The 15,629-nt window shown below is 37.4% G+C and overlaps 1 pseudogene; it reads left to right on the forward strand.

The window, feature by feature from the left end:
- The first annotated feature begins 2,527 nt into the window (after positions 1-2,527).
- Positions 2,528-14,942, forward strand: LOC113075331 (phospholipid-transporting ATPase ID-like; annotated as a pseudogene).
- The last annotated feature ends 687 nt before the right edge of the window (positions 14,943-15,629 follow it).

Here is a 15,629-nt window from a genome sequence, read left to right on the forward strand (position 1 = left end):
TTTCCCTCCATTTCTGAGTCGGCGCTCAACGTGATGCATCCGTCAGCCGAAAGTGTGCCTTTCTTACAGGCTTTGTGACCGCTCAGATGATGCATGACCTGTTTGCACCTCAGCCCACTGATCTTCTGCCTCTTATGGTCACCATTCAATTCAAAAGCGAGCGGTACTTCGGCCATCCTCTTTGACCAGTAGGTGGCAGCAATAATCTCGAGTTCACATTAACACCCACACCAAAAGACAATGCAGCATCATCAGACAGTATTGAAGCTAAAATGTGTGAATGCTTTAATGGAGTGTTGTGTAATATTTTTCAATACTTAATGTCGTGGAAAGAAAGCGCTGAAAAATCAGCATCAGCTGGGGGGAGAAAATACGAACGTAAACAAATATCAGATCAAGCTTAAATGTGATCACTGATCAATAAAAGAGAAGTCGATTTTTAAACATTTTTTTTCCAAAGCGGCCTTATTTGTTCTAATATTTTCTGTTTAAAAGATTTTAACTTCATTTTTTTTCCTTTTAGGTAAAAAATTAGTCTTTTTTTCTGTGAGGTCTTGTTGTTATTCCGTTTCTTTATTTTGAAAGACTGACTGATTTATTTTTTTTAGTTGTTCATTTTGAAGAATTGCATACTGTTGTGCTTTGTTTTCCCAGAAACTACTGCAAAAGAAAAAAGGAAAACTACAGTAACACTAGATTTGTCCCCTCATTTGTTAATCCAAATTTTAATGTATAAATATTGTATTTTTCACAAAACACTGCCGATATGTAAATGTATGTTGATATTGCCAATCGTTATTGTGACTGTTGAACCTGTTATTTATTTTCACTTCTAACTCTGTGTCACTTTATATACTGTTACCGTTGTTTAGGCCAGCAGTGTTTGGACTGTATTTTAGGAGGGAAAGGTCGCTCTTTGTAATGTACACGTTCCTCGTGCCAACTTGTGGAAGTTCTCACTTTATTTTGAAACAATTCTGACAATTAATACTGGCATGTACGGGACTTTACTCAGTTTTACGGAGTTTACTCACATTTTTGAAGTTATATTGGTATTGTACACGGTCACTGACAAGGAAAAATGTGTTATTAAAATGTATGTGTGCACACTCCAACAAATAAATTTATACATAAAGTAACTTAAACTAATGTTTTAAGCTGGTTTGATGTCATTTTGTAAAGAAAAAACTATTTGTATTAGGAGAATTTCACTGAAACTTTCGCTCTGAAATTTGATTTCAAGCTTAATTAACTACGCACAGACCTTCTGCATGATTGAGAAGACTTAACAATATAGCACACGACCAATATGAACTGCTTTTATAGTGCTTTTTGCCTTTACTTCAGCATCTGTCTCCATTCACCTGCATTATATGGAAAAGAGCAGCATGAACATTCTGCATAACTTTCTTCTTTTGTCATCCACAGACCACAAAGGTTAAAAACGTCAAATGACATGGACATAGTTTTTATTTTGGGGGGAACAGTTCCTTTCTGTCACACTAAACGGGTTAACATTGTGGTCTGCGCTCTTTCGACACATTGATCTATGGTTCTCATGTGGATATAGTTTTAATCTGGCATGCAACATTTCCCTATTCTCTACCCTCTTGTTTGTTGTATATATTAACAAAAGAGATAATAAAATGGCCCTTTCCTGCAGCTGACATGTGACATAGTACGCCGTAAACGCAAGCGTGACCTGTTTCTGTAAGTAAAATTGATTTATATAGCACTTTTCCCAGATAGAAGTCACAAAGTGCTTCACAATAAAATGTAATACAATAGCAATTTAAATACATTCAACAAAAATTCAAAGCGCAAACATAACAAAGAACCATAAAAACTCTTTGTCTAACCAAAGCCTGCTTGAAGAGCGAAGTCTTCAGTTGTTGTTGTTTTTTTTAAATCAACTGAGTGCACAGAGAAAGAGGCAAAGCATTCACAGCCTAGGAGCGACTGCCTGGAGTGACTGGTCCCCTCTAGTTTTAAAAGAAGTACGGGAACAACTAATCGCTTCTGATCTAATGACCTGAGTCAGTGTAGTCTTGTAGTGTTTCGATTGCCTGCACTATAAGACATCTGTGCATTATCTCAGTTGTTTTTCCTTCATAGCAAGTAGAGCGCATAGTAGGACTGTCTACTGAGCTAAGAATGAACAAACCTCTTATTAACTCTCTTTAAGAGTTTAAACTATGCAAATGAGGTTTAGATTGGAAGGATTTTACATTATACCAAATTTCACCCAGTTTCCAGCCACTAGCCCATGTCATTCCCTCATCCAGCCTCCCTCTTACAACCCACCAGAGTCCAAAGATCGTCCACTGTTTGCTTTCCGTCTGTCCATGGACGTGCTCTACTGTAAAAACCTCTCTGTTTTCTTCATGCTCAGGAAGTTGACCAATCACTATCCCCCTTCTTGGGTCACAACTGCAGCCCCTGGCTCCACCCAGGCCTGGAAACCTCTTCCTGACGTCAGGTTACACCCTTAACTTTCACCTGCAGCCTACTCTAAGGAAGGGGCCTTGTTTGCAGTTGCATTATGGGAACTGTAGTGAGCTTCTCCGTGTTCTTTTCCACGCATGTTTATGGGGTGGTGGTTTATCCTGAATCTGTTTCTCTAGGGATCCCGGATGGCAGACGTGTGACTCAGGTATGACACCCTAAGCTGGTGACCTTTTCTGATTTTATTCATGTCTAGTGAGTATGTTAGACTTAAACATTTTTCCTTGTGCAAGAGAATGTTTTTTCAATCTCAAACTTGAGTTACTTATTGACATTAGCCCGAGGCACTCGCACCTGTGATGAAGTGCTTAGTTAAAAAAGAAAGAAGAATGAACTTCGTGAACATTATAATTTGAATATGTTACTTTTAACATAAACCAGTTTTGGTATATACAGAGAGATTCAGAGAGAGGGGAGCGTAGATTTGTCAAATGTAAAGTGATAAGGCGACGGACAGACTTTTAAGGAGTGTGTTTAAGGGTGTGTGATCTTCCTTGTTGACTTGAATATAGAGGTCGAGGGCTCTGGTGTTTTCCTGATGTTGAAGGACGGTCATTTACTGCCAACATTAGTTATGTTCATTCAACTTTCCTAGTCGATGTGGCACATGAGTAACACAGAGATTATTACAGTTTGAGATGTTAGAGCTTTAGAAAAGAAAAAGAAGAAAAGTTGAACAGGAACATAATGTTCAAAATTAATACTGTAAAAACCTGTTAACTAGTTAACCGTGAGTTAACTTGCCATGAAATTACAATTCTAAATATGATACGTAATTTTATAAGTTATTATTATTAATGATTGTTTTCTATGTATACATATGAGTAAATAGTATTTATCACCTAGTTATTCATGTAGAAGTATCATCGCATTTGTTTCATTAACATGGATTTTGTTGTTAGTTACAGTATGTGAATAATTATTATTATTATTAATTTGCTATTTTGTTATATCGTTCATGTATACTGCGTTGTTTCATATTTAACACTTTTACGTATGTAAAACTGTGTTCTTCATGGTATATTTCATGCTTGCTAGAAAGGCCATTTTGAACATGTGGCCTCATTGTGTCATTATGCTGGTTTTTATATGTAAAAATAATAAGCAAATCATTTTATCTCAAGTCTGTTGGTTTATTAACGTATCATAAATTATACTGTCGCCGCAAAAGCTTTCATCGCTTTTAGTAATGCATGAATCATTGTCACGTTATTTGTTAACGTTCTGCCAACAACAGCTTATAAAATATATTGATGATAATAATTGATCACATGCATTCGAAAAAATAAAACCTACACCCTTCTGAGATCTTACATTTTAAATGATGTTGAAATCTGTGTCTTGAAAGTAAATGTATAAAGTTTTTTATACTTTATAGTGATTCCTTTCATGGGCGTTGGTAGTGTGTTGACTTTTGAGTGTGCTGAAGTGTTTAAGATGAGTGATGATAATATTCGATTAGATAAAGAGTGAGATGAAGGTATGTGAGCGTGGGCTAATGTTCAGGGTTATCAACCTAATTCAGTCATGTCTCTTTGGGAAAATCATTCATTTTGATACAAAATAGCCTTTTTAGATGCAGTATTTTTTATGTATTAATTTTCAGTTTTATTTTTTGACATGTAGAGACATAATCATTTGGCCTCTAACGGCAATTGCAATAATAAGTTATCCTTATTTAAGATCGTCTCTGTGTTATGAACAAAGGCTAACATCTCTGAAAACGGCTGTCAGGTGAATAATCTGTGAGATCAGGACGCACGGCTTTGTGTGTGTGTGTGTGTGTGTGTGTGTGTGTGTGTGGAGAAGGCCTGTATGTGTAAATACTTGTGCTGATAAGACAAGAGCTGTAAAATAAACTGAACTTTCTGCCAGTTTATCATTAACCACAGCTAGACACTAACAGAGAGATATCATAATGCATTATGATCAGACTCCATCCAACCTGCAGTTTGTCTTATTTCAACGCTTTGTAGAAAGCACTAGAACATAAACTGGCTTCAACATCTCTAATTCATCTGTATGAACCAACAGAAAGCTCTAGAACAGACTGTTACAGGTCAAACATGTAAATATGGCCACATGGTTTTTCAGGGATTTTTCTTAACCCTAACCCTTTATATTTATCATATAAAACACACCATATGCCAAGCATTAATGACAAATACTTCATAAAACAATTGGTAATATCTAACATCCCTGGCTGTGACCAATTCAAACAATGAAAGCCGTTCCAAATCAAATATATATGTCAAAGATAATTACACAATATGTCCTTATGATTACACAGCTCATTACTCCATTCGATTTTTACATTATGTGTAAGTTTTATAGTTTTCTTCATATTTAATACTTTTAAAATTTTATTTTATTTAATAAATATTTATTATATAATAAATGTTGTGTTATTTTGGTATGGTCAGTTTCTCTAAATCAGCGTGATGATGTGATGAGAGAAACATGGGCTCCCTGCTGTCTGCGTGTGGAATTAACACGAAGAAGAAAAAAGTAGAAGGTAACATACTGTAACCAACTACACCGAACACATACAAATATAATATATATATATATATATATATATATATATATATATATATATATATATATATATATATATATATATATATATATAAAAATAGTGTTCTAGATAATTTTCTTCTTGTCTCTTTTTGTATTTTTTTTTCCTCAGAGGAGAGGCATCTGCGAGCAAATGACAGGGAATTCAACCTGTCGTTTAAGTATGCAGTGAGTAGGAAAATACTTATATATTTTATATTCAACTCTCTTTTTTGGAGTATATTGTGAGCGCGTGTGTCCTTACAGACCAATGCCATCAAGACCTCCAAGTACAACGTGTTCACCTTCCTCCCTCTCAATCTGTTCGAGCAGTTTCAAAGACTGGCCAATGCCTACTTTGTCTTTCTTCTCATCTTACAGGTATCTTAAATCCATCTTAATTAGATTACCACATTATTACAGCAATTTCAAACGTTGAAAAAGCGTTTAAGAAGCCTTCAAGGGTGAGAAAGGTTGTAACAGGCGTCACCGTGTTTTGTGTTTCGCAGCTGATTCCTCAGATCTCGTCTCTGAGCTGGTTCACCACTGTAGTCCCACTGCTGCTGGTGCTGTCTATGACTCTAGCCAAAGATCTCTCCGATGACATCGTGAGTCCACTTCCTGTCTATGTCCAGTACAGACAATAACATGTTTGACTGTTCATTCTGTTCATGGTCTGTCTGTTGCCTTGTGTTCCCATGTTCATCTTACAACACAGACCAGGCACAAGAATGACAAACATGTGAACAACAGAAAAGTAGAAGTGCTCATTGATGGAGAGTAAGTGTCATGACGTGACTTTATCTTTTTACCTAATGCATTTTTCAAAAAAGAATGTTTGACAAATAAAAAGTCACGGTTTCAAACAGGCTGAAGAGTGAAAAATGGATGAATGTTCAAGTGGGTGACATTGTGAAGCTGGAAAACAATGAGTTTGTCACAGTAAGTTTATAGCAGGCCGACTGATGGTACACCACACTATAACACTCCAAACATGGAATAAACACTGGATATGGCAACAACAAAAAAAAACTGATGATGATGGTGCCAGAACAGTGCTGTCGAAATAAAACAAATTCTAAAAATTAGATGAAAATTTGTAGGTTAAAAAGATACTAAATTAAAAGGCAACTGCATGTGAGGTTATATTTTAACCTTGAAATACTAGTTTTCTCACCGAACTTACTAAATTAAATATGCAAATAAGTTGAGGGAGATTCGCAAAAGGGGAGGATTGCTTTATGGCAGAAACAAATGCATGTGTATCTGGCTAGAAAGGATGCAGCAAAAACTGGAAGCTGACAATAAATTAAATGGTCTACGTATTAGATTGTGTTTTATTAATGTCTACAACACCTACCCAAACCCTAAACCTACCCCTTACAATAATGCATTACGACAGAGATGCATTTAAAGCAGTATAAACTCAACTCACTTAACTGTAGGGGGTTCCAAAGTCACAAAACTACATGCATTTGACTTAAGTTGAACTACTTCTGATCTAAACCTAATAGTCTTTTTACAGTCATTACTAATGTATAATAATAAAACATAAGAACTGAACTCCTCTGTATTGCTCCCTGTGCTACAGGCAGATCTGTTGTTACTCTCTAGTAGTGAACCTCTCAACCTCATCTATATTGAGACGGCTGAGCTGGACGGGTCAGTATCTGAGCATGTGGATGTAAACGTGAACCTGTTCATCTGTTATTATTGTGAACCAGAGCCATCGTCTGCCTCTCTTTCCTCGTCTGTCACAGGGAGACCAACCTGAAGGTGAAGCAGGCTCTGACACTCACAGGAGACCTGGGCAATGACATCCAGAAACTAGCAGCATTCAATGGTGAGCGACTGATGCACCTGCAAAGAATCTGCATTACAGTATATCAGTTATTGCTAATAGTCAACTGCATAAAAGCATGCATGCTGTTTAGAACCCTTCATATATACAGTACTTATAAAATACTGTATATCAATATTGTATATCTCAGGTGAGGTGCGCTGTGAGCCTCCAAACAACCGTCTGGATAAGTTCACAGGGACTCTGACGGTGGGAGGAGAGACGTTTGCGCTGGATAACGAGAGGATTCTGCTCCGAGGATGTACCCTCAGAAACACTGAGTGGTGCTTCGGCCTGGTGGTGTTTGGAGGTGTGGAATCCTAATCTAGAAATGAACAAATTGAAAATTCAAGATTTCTATATTTAAAAGCTTTGTTCAAATCCGTTTAGGTCCTGACACAAAACTCATGCAGAACTCTGGTAAATCAGTCTTCAAGAGAACCAGCATTGATCATCTCATGAATGTCCTGGTGATGTTTGTAAGTAGATGTGTGTAAATATGTTACATATAAATATGTCATCAAATGTTTCATTATACATCCTATTCATTTGTTTGTTAGATTTTTGGTTTTCTGGCCTTCATGTGCACCATCTTGTCCATTGGGAATGGCATTTGGGAATACATAGAGGGGAATTCCTTCATTACCTTCCTCCCAAGGGCTGATGGGGCGAATGCATCTCTCTCAGCATTTCTCACCTTCTGGTCCTACGTCATCATCCTCAACACCGTGGTTCCCATCTCTCTCTATGTCAGGTCAGATGCTGAAATAACGTGGAAATTGTCTGGTTATACGGATTTATATCTTCAGTATGTTCAAAATGTTGTCATTATATACTCGCCGTGTTATTCCAAACCTGTATGACCTTCTTTCTTCTTCTGGAACAGAGAAGATATTTAGAAAAAATCTTGGTAATGGTTAACACTGGAAATCAATGGCAACCAAAACTGTTTGTTTACCGGCATTCTCAACATTTGATTTTAAACAATGTAATAGAGATATTTATACCAAATATACCAACATCTTTCAAATTATTTTGCTGATATAATAATTTGTAATAAAAGAAAATATTATAAAATGAGTGACCTTTCTTTCCCTTTCAACAGTGTTGAGATCCTTCGTCTGGGGAACAGTTATTTCATTGACTGGGACTGTAAAATGTACCACGTCAAGAGTGACACACCGGCCCAGGCCAGGACGACCACGCTCAATGAAGAGCTGGGTCAGATCAAATATATCTTCTCTGACAAGACGGGAACTTTGACTCAGAACATCATGACCTTCAACAGGTGCTCCATCAATGGAAAATCATACGGTAAGAGCGCAAAGAGATGTCCCAGAGTCACCAATTTCAACTAAAGGGTAGAACTGAACTCTTTTTACGTTCCTCAGGTGAGGTTGTGGACTTTGCTGGACAGAGGGTTGAAGTCACTGAGGTTAGTGGTCAAATCTTCGACAATATATAACTTGAGAGCTATAGGGAAGTCCAGGGTTGGTCTCACAAGTCTCTATGAGATATCTACACGAATGCATGTTTTGTACTGAATGTTTACTGTGTGTTTTTTTTTTCAACATTCAGAATTTCTCACCAAAGTAAAAAGTGTGATTCCACTCTCCCCTTGGAACTGAAAAGACATCTATTTTCCGTACTCATTTTTCAATTTTCTTCCTCATTTCTAGAAGACAGAGAAGGTCGATTTCTCCTGGAACCCTCTTGCTGACCCAAAGTTCTGTTTCCATGACCACAAGCTGGTGGAAGCGGTGAAGTCGGGCTCTCCGGAGGTCCAGGCCTTCTTCCGTCTGCTGGCGCTCTGCCACACTGTCATGCCTGAGGAAAAAACTGAAGGTGAGTGCCATCTAGTGCATGCTCTGCAACACTATTAGTGATTGCCAACATATTTATATACAGATTACATCGATACCATCACATCATTCTGCAAAATATTTTTTCAAAATATATTCTATAAAATGTATTCAAAAATACAGTAATGCTATAAAATATTATTGCGATTTGAAAAAAATACAGTAATGCTATAAAATATTATTGCAATTTGAAAAAATACAGTAATGCTATAAAATATTATTGCAATTTGACATAAAATTTTAATATAATTTAAAAAGTACATTTGCTGAATTTTCAGCATCATTACTCCAGTCTTGAGTGATACATGATCCTTCAGAAATCATTCTTAAATGCTGAATTGTTGCTCATAAAAGCATGTTGAAAACATTGCTTTATAATGAGTATAATGAATAAAAGAACAGCATATAATATTTTATAACTTTTTACAATTTAATGCATCTTTTCTGAATAAAAACAACTAATACTTTTCATAAATCAGCCTCATATTTGTTTCTTCTTGATATTTTTGTTTCTCCACAGGAGAGCTCTTTTACCAGGCTCAGTCTCCAGACGAGGGGGCTCTGGTCACCGCAGCAAGGAATTTCGGCTTTGTTTTTCGCTCTCGTACCCCAGAAACCATCTCTTTGGTGGAGATGGGTGTGCCCATCACCTATGAGCTACTGGCGGTGCTGGACTTCAACAACGTCCGCAAGAGGATGTCTGCTATTGGTGAGACCATGTGCTGATACCCTTCTGAAGTAAGGAGGAACATTATAAGTATAAGAGAAACATTCCCAGTGTCTTTAAGTAAAAGTGCGGTTCTTCAGTTCGTAGTCCAGAGGGCAAGCTGACACTGTTCTGTAAGGGAGCCGACACGATTATCTACGAGAGGCTGCATCCATCCTCCACCAAACTCATGGAGGTCACCACAGAACATCTGAACGTGAGTTACATTTGTGTTTCTAGAACACTGTGTGAGTGTCTGTGTGAGTAACTCATGTCTGACTAACACGATCTCAGGAATATGCTGGAGAGGGTCTGAGGACGTTGGCTTTGGCCTATAAAGACTTAGACGAAGACGAGTTCGAGAAGTGGAAAGAGCGCCACCATGAGGCCAGCACCTCGCTGGAGGACCGTGAGGCAAAACTAGACGCAATTTATGAAGAGATTGAGAAAGATTTACTGGTAGAGTCACCATCACACAGAATGCTAAAGTGTTTGCTGGTTTTCTATGTTCCTCTTTCAATGCAAGTCAACGGGCGTTTGTTTCTGTGTGCACTCAGCTTCTTGGTGCTTCTGCGGTTGAGGATAAACTTCAAGACGGCGTGCCTCAGACGATTGAGCAGCTCGCCAAAGCTGACATCAAAATCTGGGTGCTGACTGGAGACAAACAGGGTAAGCTCACTCATTTTAACGGCTGTTAAAACCTCCTCTGCTGGTTTACTTGATGTTTTCGCTACTGTTTCATGCACACCATTGCGATGTCCCACAGAGACGGCTGAGAACATCGGTTATTCTTGTAATATGCTGCGAGAGGAAATGAGAGAGATCTTCATAGTGGCCAGCAACACGGCAGAGGAAGTGCGAGAGGAGCTCGTGTGAGTTTCATCCGTCTCTCCTTCTCCCAAACCATTTCAAACGGATCGTGTTTGTAATGAAGAGATCCGTACTCTATGTTCAGGAACGCTAGGAAAAAGATGTCACCAGAATCAGGGGACGAGCCACCCATTGAAAAGAGCAGACTTCTGGGTAAAAAATCCCAGGTGGTGGAAGACGAGAAGGTGGATGGAGAGTACGGACTGGTGATTAACGGCCACAGTCTGGTAAGAGAAAAGGATGTATTTGTCATCTTTTTTCGATGCTTCTTCAAATGGTTTTAATCCTTGCATCTCCCAATCCTCTGCCCAGGCATTTGCTCTGCAGAAGGACATGCAGTTGGAGCTGTTGAGGACCGCATGTATGTGCCAAACGGTCATCTGTTGCAGGGTCACCCCTCTCCAGAAGGCTCAAGTGGTGGAACTTGTCAAGAAGCACAAGAAAGCTGTGACTTTAGCTATTGGAGATGGAGCCAATGACGTCAGCATGATCAAAAGTGAGTGTTTCTCACAAAGAGAGATGGCATGAATAAGACTGTTTACTTAAGACTAGTGTGCTAAAAACTTTTACCAACCTTTTCTGTTTAAAATGTATCCAATCTTTCTACTCCTCACGACCTCTGTAGCTGCACACATCGGTGTTGGCATTAGTGGGCAGGAGGGCATGCAGGCGGTGCTCTCCAGTGACTTCTCCTTCGCTCAGTTCCGTTACCTCCAGCGCCTCCTGTTGGTCCACGGCCGCTGGTCCTATCTGCGCATGTGTAAGTTTCTGCGCTACTTCTTCTACAAGAACTTCACCTTCACCTTCGTCCACTTCTGGTACGGCTTCTTCTGCGGCTTCTCTGCACAGGTGAGATGGAACATTTTGAAATAATTTCACTTTAATCTGGTTTACAGTTTAGCGATGGACCAGGCGTTTCAGTCAGATTATATTTGGTCTTTTTGAGAAAACTCTGCCGAAATGTACTCTACCTACAGATAGTTCCATTAAATAATAATAATAATATTATTAATAATAATAATAATATTGATTTTAATTCCATTTAACAAATCTGTGTACTATATTTGATATCATGAGTCTATATTATTTGATATATATATGTATTTGTGTGTTTTATTGTGTCTCAGTTAGCCAGTATTTTTAGTTTTTTTTTTTAACTAATCGAAATAACCCAACTGCAGTTTGACTGAGATTAATTAGAAAAAAAACATGATTTTTGAAAATGGCTAAAAACAAGAGCTCTTAATTATATATATATATGTATGTATGTATGTATGTATGTATATGTATGTATGTATGTATGTATGTATATGTATGTATGTATGTATGTATATATATATATATATATGTATGTATATATATATATATATATATATATATATATATATATATATATATATATATATATATATATATATATATATATATGTATATATATATATATATATATATATATATATATATATATATAAATGAATGAATAAATAAATCAGTAAATTTTATTATTTGAGGTACATTTTACAAGAAAATACAATTTCAGTTTTTCTACATTTTCTCTCATTCAATGTTTTGCATTTTTTGTAATTGTTTGCAAAATTTACTAGCAATTTCTGAGTAAAACCGAAAATCTTTTTTTTTTCTTTTAGAATTAATTCAAAATTAAATTATTTCAGTTTTTTCCAATTCCAGTCATGTGAACAGTAAAATTTCTGTGAATGTTCTAGCATACATCTTAAGAAACGTTTGATTGTCGATAGCTCTGTTACAAAATAAAAGTCATTAAGAAGATGCAGTGAGTACAATCATTTATCTGAAAGTGATATTACTGATCGATCTACACACCACAAGTTGAGCTCAGTGATTACAATTTTTTTGTGAGCATGCATCTGAAAAGTGACTAATTGGTTCCTATTTTTTGTGTTCTCTGCTCTCTCCATAGACTGTGTATGATGAGTGGTTCATTACACTCTACAACCTGGTGTATACAGCTTTACCTGTTATTGGCCTCAGTCTCTTTGATCAAGTATGTCACACCCCTGGATCAGCATGCTACATTCAGAATCACTGAACTAACTTCATTCATGAACGTGTGTATGTGCAGGATGTAAATGACCGCTGGAGTTTCCAGTACCCCCAGCTGTACGCTCCGGGTCAGCTGAACCAGTATTTCAGTAAGATGGCCTTCGCGAGGATCCTTCTGCACAGCTGCTACAGCTCACTTGTCCTCTTCTTCATCCCTTGGGCAGCCATGTGTGACACCGTCAGAGATGATGGCAAAGACATTGCAGATTATCAATCATTTGCCCTGCTAGCGCAGACCTGCCTGCTCATTGCCGTCAGTGTGCAGGTTAATTCTCATTTAACAGTATACACACACAAAATGCACAACAGTTATTGAGAATTACCATCTTATTCAAAAATTTTAACTGTATATATTGTACTAGGGCTGCACAATTATGACAAAAATTGTCGTAATTGTGATTATTAATTACGATTATCACAATTTACACTGAATGATGTTTATACCACTGTTTGATGCAACGGCATGCCATATTTTTATATGAAATAACGTGGAAACACTAACTGAAAAACTTTTAGTGCTTTTCTATAGTATTAAACCTCAAATGACAACTAGGATTTGGTTTCTTCTTTAAATTATAAGAAGGTCAAAATATGAATGGTATTAAAATTATAATAATAGGAAAACCCCTTAAGATCACACGTAGAAAGAAAAAAATGCACGCAGAATAATATTAATAGACTTTGAACGATTAATTGCAGCTTTGAACGATTATGTAATTGTGGCATCCATAATTGTAATCGTGATTATAGATTTTATTAACTGTGCAGCCCTATATTATACATTTTAGAAATAGATATATTGGACACATACTGTAAAGTGACCCCAAAATAATTTGGACAATTTTTGTTTTGTTTGATAAATGTGTTGATTTCCTTCAGAAATCATCATAATATGCCGATTTGCTGCTTTAGAAACAGTTATATTGTTATGCACTGAAAACAGAAACAAAAACTACTGAACGACTATTTTTCTAAAACCCAACAACGATTTTCCCCCCCCAGGATTTTTAGATGAATAGAATGTGCCGAAAGAAATTCATTAATTTGAAATAAACCCCCAACATTTACCCCAAACCTTTGAATGGCAGATGCAAACAAACCCTATGTTTATGTGTGTTTAAGATGGGTTTGGACACGTACTATTGGACAGCAGTGAATCAGTTCTTCCTGTGGGGCAGTCTGTCGGTGTATTTTGCCGTCACCTTCACCATGTACAGCAACGGCATGTACTTGATCTTCACGTCATCTTTTCCTTTCATTGGTGAGTGTCCCTCCGTCCCAACCACATCTGCTCATCCTGCTGTCTGTGTGTTTGAAGCAGCTCCAAATGACTCAATCTTTCTCAGGCGCTGCAAGAAACTCCCTGAACCAGCCGAACGTGTGGCTGACCATCTTCCTAACCACCATATTGTGCATATTGCCTGTGGTGGCCAAACGGTTCCTCTTCATCCACTCAAGCCCACTATCAACGACAAGGTGGGTTCAAATTTTTTCGTCACCTCAGTTGATTGACAGGCGATCTGACCAATCATTACGCTGAAGCCTCTATTTTGTTCAACAAACTAATTAGAGAGGATAGTAGATTATCGTCAGTGACCTGAACTTGAAAAGTAGTGTGTGTATTGATGGCTTCCGCGGTCAAAACAAAGATACCTTCAGATGTTCATTCACGTTTATTTTGTGCTTTAAGTAAATATAAAAAGATGATCGGTTCACATGCTGCTTCAACGATCGGTCACAAACACATTAGAGAGCCACATAATGGTATTGTTTGAATTTGGACTCATTCTTGACTGGTCTTGGTCTTGACTTGACTCGGATGAGCTGGTTTGACTAGGTTTTGGAGTTTGGAGCTGGTTTTGGAGTTTGACTGGCATCACAGGCGTCTCGTAGCCTACTACACGTTACTATTTATAGTCTTTTTGCTCTAAAACAGTGTTGAGACTCTCTCAGGCAATGCGCCAGTTCTCGACAGGATGACGATGTGAGATCTCCCTCCCTTTATGTGTGGAATGAGTCAGAGCTGTGGATGCAGTGGCACGGCTGCAGCACAGCGTCACGCTGAGGCGGAACGGCAAGGTTATTTCTGGAATCCACAGTCAGTGGGTTCACAGAGTCATGAGCAGGAGTCATTCATAAACAAAATGACTACAACCTGAGCCTTATGCTTCTTCCTCTTCTGTGTTATTGACACTAATTGATTCTTTCCTTCAGTATATCGTATATATTTCCTCTCATTCTTCTGCTCTACAGGTGCGACACAAGGTCAGACAGACAAAAAGCTGCGCCTCCGTTGCTTCTCACAAATTCCCTCGACGACGAATCAGTACGCGGCGATCTGGTTACGCCTTCTCTCATGCTCGCGGTTATGGAGACCTTGTCACCTCGGGACGCTTTCTACGTATTCCAGTTAAGAGCAGACCAGCTCTTTTCCACCAAACTGACACACCGGTGGCTGACAGCACACTCAGACCTATCGAACCATTTTCGAGGAGCCCAGAGTCCCTAAAGCCCTTATTCTGTTGGATTTTCTTGCGAGGACTTGCCTTCAAGCTTGATTTAAACTTCAGCATTGGTAATATTTAAATAATACAGGAGAGAGATCCTTAAAAGATTTCACATATGAGTAAGATTGATTGTGAAGTGAAGTTGTGAATCAGTAAGAAGCTGATTTTAGCTGTTATTAGTGGCTAAAAATCATGTGATAAAACTTGAGGTTTCTTAATGTTGTATTAACAACACCTACAGTATGCACACAGAAACACTTGACAATAAAATCACGTATTAAGACCAGAGGACATTATTAAATATATATTTTTTAATTTTGGGAGATTAAAATGTTCATCCTGCGTTAGATTTCATGTGCTTTTAATTGTGTCTGACGGTTTCATAGATGTTTTGTATGTTTCTTTTTTGATGCTTTTATTTTTTATTTTCATCAATGAATATTTTGAAATGGTCACCAAAATGCGTTGACATACTTTATCATGTTTTGTACAAAAGATGCAAAATGTGCCTTAATTAGTAATAAATACAATAAATTTAAAAACTACAAAAACAACTTTTTGCTTTTTTATCATATTTGTGTAATTGTTATATTTATCAAGAATCAGATTCAATCTACTTTATTAATACTTGTAGTAATATATGTCCAGCACTTTACTACATTTAAACTAAATACTTGATAAAATGCACTTATAGTGTACAT

The sequence above is a fragment of the Carassius auratus genome, unplaced genomic scaffold (assembly GCF_003368295.1).
Source record: "Carassius auratus strain Wakin unplaced genomic scaffold, ASM336829v1 scaf_tig00016864, whole genome shotgun sequence".
NCBI lineage: Eukaryota > Metazoa > Chordata > Actinopteri > Cypriniformes > Cyprinidae > Carassius > Carassius auratus.